This window comes from Malania oleifera, chromosome 3, assembly GCF_029873635.1.
Source record: "Malania oleifera isolate guangnan ecotype guangnan chromosome 3, ASM2987363v1, whole genome shotgun sequence".
In the NCBI taxonomy this organism is placed as follows: Eukaryota; Viridiplantae; Streptophyta; class Magnoliopsida; order Santalales; family Ximeniaceae; genus Malania; species Malania oleifera.
This window is the reverse complement of record NC_080419.1, coordinates 121,471,781-121,477,224: the sequence shown is the minus strand read 5'-3', so window position 1 is coordinate 121,477,224 and position 5,444 is coordinate 121,471,781.

Sequence of the window (5,444 nt, the reverse complement as noted above, 5' to 3'; positions counted from 1 at the left end):
TAATAATAATAATTAATTAATTAATAATTTATTTTTATTTTTTTTAAAATCACTACAAAATACATTGACCTATTATATTAATCATTGTCATGAGCCATCAAGCGCTGTGTTTGGTTTACATAACAGAATGAAATATTAAAAAGAATAGATTGAAAAATTGAATGGCGACTAAAAAAACTCAAGTGATAAATTCAATTCCATTCATACACATTAAACGCATGGTAAATGTACAATATAATATTTTCATTTTTGTATTTCAACTGGCGGCAACATAATTGTGGGCCAATAGTGGAATTCTTTTTAGTTGTTGTACATGAATTATATTTTTGAATAATTAGATTACACAATGATACTTGTAACATTGAAGTCCCAAACTTTAATTAGTAGGATGTCTATTAGGATACGAATATTCATAATTTTACATGCATGTTTATCCATCATTAACGATGCGAAAATAGTAGATAGCTTCACCTAAAATAGTACAAAACTACAAAGAAGTTCTTGTTGTTGGCTCCATCCATCAATAGTGATGGTTTAGGAATCGTTTGAAACCATTTCTGCAGAAAGATATTTAAAAAAAAAAATATTGAATTTAATAAGTGTTGATAATAAGTGTTAATCTGGAAAAGTATTGAAAGTTATAAGCGATGTTCGATTGTGTATAAAATAAGTAGTGTTGAATACTTACTTCTCTTATAATCTTGTTATTAATGTATATTTATAACATGTTACTATCATAATAAATTATGACAAAAATAATATGATTAATTAAATTTAAAAATTTAATTTTTTTAATATTAATTTAAATTAATAAATAACTCTTGTTCAATCCATAATTGAATTATTATAATTAATATGTATTTTGTAATATATTTTAAACAAAAATATCAATATTTTTATAATTTAAAATTTAAATGATAATTATATTAATTATCATTTCGTCTTTCCATACTCTCCATTTAAATTTTTCATTTCATTCAATAAAAAATTAAAAATATAAAACCAGCAACCTGTTTGGTTAGTATTTGTAAACTAAAAAAAAACGAAAACTTAATTAAAGAAATGCTCATTTTTTTCCTTGAATCAAATAACAATTATAAAATATAATTAAAATAATAAAGCACAAAGTAATATAAATATAAAGTACTATAATAAAAATAAGAATTATTAATCTTACTCAATTATTATACTTAAAAATTTATTTTAAAGAACAATCTTGTTGGCAATTGAAATATAGCAAAAAATATTTTTGTAGATTGTTTCTATTATTTATTATATATTTTTGTGTATTCCGTACTTTAAATACACTATAAATTCATATGATAATTTCAATTCCAATTTTAATTTTAATTAAATAGGGTGTATAAAAATGAGTGATTTAGTCCAAAATAGTTAATTTCGAATTCTAAAATATTTTAACAACAGATTACTAAAATAGCTAAAAATTACAAATTTTGATTTTTAATTTTTTTGCGAACAATAAAAAATCTCTAATAGAAACAAAAAAAAAAATTAACTGTGTAAACAAACACATTTTCATAATTTATTTTTTTGTCATAAACAAATGTAAATAGAAAATAGAAAATAAAAATGATACGAAATAAGCTTTGAATTTTTCAAAATTTATTTCTTTTTCTTAAATAAAATTTGAAAACATAAATTTCGGACTTTTGATTTAAATTTAAATATATTTATATAATATATATTATTCAAATTTAATACAACATTCAATTCAAATCCTATCTAAATATAATATTAATATCTTTCAATTTCTCGGAATTGAATTGTGAACGGTAAAGGGATTAAAAAATGTCAATAGGACAAAAATAATGACAAGTATTATTTTGGCTGCCGGTGGGAATCTCAAAAATTCCGAAAAGTTTACATCCTAAAACAAATATTATTACCAAGTGGCCACAAATAATAAGATTTATTTGTTATAAATTAATTCATTTATCAATAACCTTATTATAGAATTTACTAATTCAATTATTATTCATCAAAAATTATTTTTTAAAAATTAAATTATAAACACAGTTTAATTCAATTATTACTGGATTTTACAAATTCTAGGAATAACCAAAGTCTCATATTCGATCTAGGACGATTTAGTATTTCTTTATTCATTCCCATCCAATCCAAAAAGGGGTTTTTTTTTTTTTTTTTTTTTAAAGATTGGATGGGTTGATTTCTTGATAAATTGTGATATAAAAAAGACATTTCTGATAAATTTTATCAATTATTTAATAATTATTAGTCCCAGTTTTAGTATTTTTATTACTATTGGTATCGATATCGATCCAAGATTCAATATCTATTCTTTTTTTTTAAGACAAAAATTGATAATTCTCCAATCAAAATATTTTCTATTTGGATTTTTCTCCATATCACTATTATCATCTTCTTCTAGAGACTTTTTGATAGGGGTACTCCCCAACACACCTAATAATTTGCGTTTATATGTATTGCAATTATAATAAATCCTTTCATTCCCTTAAAAATGACATTCTTAAGAAATTAAATAATAATTTTGTAATAATATCTAATGACTTAATATAGCATTAATGAATTAAAAAAAATAGAAAAAATTATTTACTATTAGCAGTTACAAAAAATATTAATTCAATTGTGATTAGAGGTTGTAAAACTTAAGTTATAAATTTTTTGGGTATTTTCAAAATACTAGTTGTATATTTTTTTTCATAAATTAATTCGTTTAGAAACAATAATGATAGAAATTACTAATTCAACTATTATTCACCAATTCAATTACTAGTGGGAGTTTAAAAAATAAAATTACAAATTTAAATCATAAAAATTTTAATTCAATTATTAGTAATTAAAAATATTAATTCAATTCTTTATGAAGAGTGTTTTAAGGCGTATAAAATCATAAGCACTTTTACATTATATATCACTCCCCAAAAATGAAATTTTCAAAAAATAAAAAAATTTAATTCATGTGAAAATTTTATTGTATTAATAGAATTAATAGAGTGATTTTTCATGTAAGTTTATTGAATTGAATTGAAATATTACTAAATTCGACTTGGTCAAAATCAAAATATATAGGGCTTGTTTAGTTGTGAAAAATAATTCATTTTTGTCTTTAATTGTCAAATGATTACGAAAAAAAAATCTATTTTTTATTTTTGCAATTTTTATAAATAAATTAAAAAATAATAACTACATGTTTAATGCATGGAAATGAAAAATCAGATGTTATAAAATCAAACTGATCACTTGAATTTTTCATACTTCCCATATAACTTTTCACTCTATCCCAACAAACCAAATATGATGTAGTCACTTATAGAAAATATTTTGGTATTTTTAAATTTTAAATAATTACAAAAAATGATTGCATACAAAAAGTTAAAGAAACACCCTTATATTATTTTCCAGACTCTTAATTTATAATTCAAAAAATTATGGGCTTCGATCTCTCAATGCTTCTTATACAGATTGAACAATTTGGTATTGCAGAATTTTTTGCAAAGAACACAACACTGCTCAGTCATGCTTATGCTCCACGCTATTCAAACACAAATTCATTATAAAAAAGGAAACAATTAGAATATGGGGCCATCACTAAAAAAGATAGTGATATACTAAAAATGATAGTGATGATTATATATCAATCCGACTAAATTGAGTTTATTATATTAATAATTTTATTGTCTCTAGCCATCAAAATTCAAGTGATGAGGCAGAAAAAGAAATGAAGAATTGGTTTGTGGTCATGATAAGTTCGAGTGATAAATTTGATTTTATTTCGATTGATTTCATTCCATTTTACATAATAAATGTGTAGTGTAACAACATATTTATTGCAAATAGTGGCAATTTTTTTTTTAAAGTAATATTATTTGGTTGTACAAAATAGAGATGATATTTGTTGTGGAAATAATAATAAGGGCGGCATCTCCCAACAATGCGCAGCGAAATGAACATTGTATAAAGGGTCATACATGTATACTTGCAACAAACAAAATGGTGATAAACAGAAAAGCATTCTACAACCGTAACAATATAAAAAGAGTAATAATAAAGTCAACGACCCCAAGAATTATGTGGTTCGATAAAACCTACATCCACGGGAGCAATCGGTAAAAGTCACTATGAAAATCAAAGTCTCACAATACAATGATCTTCTCTCATTCTCTCACCCTCTCTTACTTTCTTGCTATTAAAATATGTCCAGAAGAACATATATAACAAGCCCTCGAAGGTTTCCATCCGAATCCCCAACCGTCACACCGTTCAAATTTAAAATTCAAATAACTTCTCGCAGCCCAGGCGCACTCATCGATGATTACAGGGGATTTGTCGACAAGACAAAGAGGCCCACTCATCAACGAATCTATCCTCTCGTCGATGAGTCTTTAATTTTGAGATTTTTTGGCTCTTGGTATCCACTCGTCGACGAGCACAGGGCACTCGTCGACAAGTCCTTTATTGCCAACACAAGAAGACTTCTCTCACATGTTTTTCTTCCTTTGTTTGTGATCCCCACTAAGTATAAGAGCCACACACAAATATAACAATCTTCACCTTGGCGATTATACGCCCTTAGGAGAAGTCGAAAACATGACTGATTTCTCCACCTTAAACTTGAAAACGCCCAGTTGGGATCGTCTCCCTTCTAGTATTTGGTAACATGCACCAAGTCCAAGCAATGCCGATTGAACTTGTCGATGGCAACTTCAATTTCTACCATCAACCTCGATACAATTGTAGATGCAATACCCGAAGACTTCACCCTAGGCTTCCAATAAGACCTTCCCACGACAGGAAACACAAAAGCTACTGCAAGTCTTATATCACCAAAGCCCCCTACATAGTCTTTAACAAAACTAATAACTGACGGTCCACTATGTTGCCTGTTGAAACACTCCATTGTACAATCATGAAGGACCTTTGACATATTCCGGACATTACAGTCCATCCTTGGGTATCGAGAGGTTGACATTCCATATAGATTCTCCACAGACCTCTCCCGAGACAGCAAACAAAGGTCTCCCTGCAGTTCCGTTCATAAAGCCACCTTGAAATAACACCAATCTCCATGTAGCCTTGTCTACAAAACTACCCTAAGATAAAACCAATCTCCCTGCAATTTTGTTCAAGCGAATCAACAAACCAAGACCTATCTTGGTCGTACCCAAACACATTCATGTCAAAACCTTCCAACAGAGTTTCCAGCTGATTAAAGCCTCAATTAAAGCATTTCTAGTTGATAACATGTCATTCATACATAACATGTAGAGACCCTAACCCATGAATAAGGAAAAAATAAATAAGAAACGGGTAGGATGGATGATGTAGGATAGGAATGGTCGACATATGTCCTACGATTCAACCCTCACACAAGCACATACACTTAAACACTTTAATTTAAGAATTTAATTATCCGAACATAAACACAATAAACCATGCTTTAT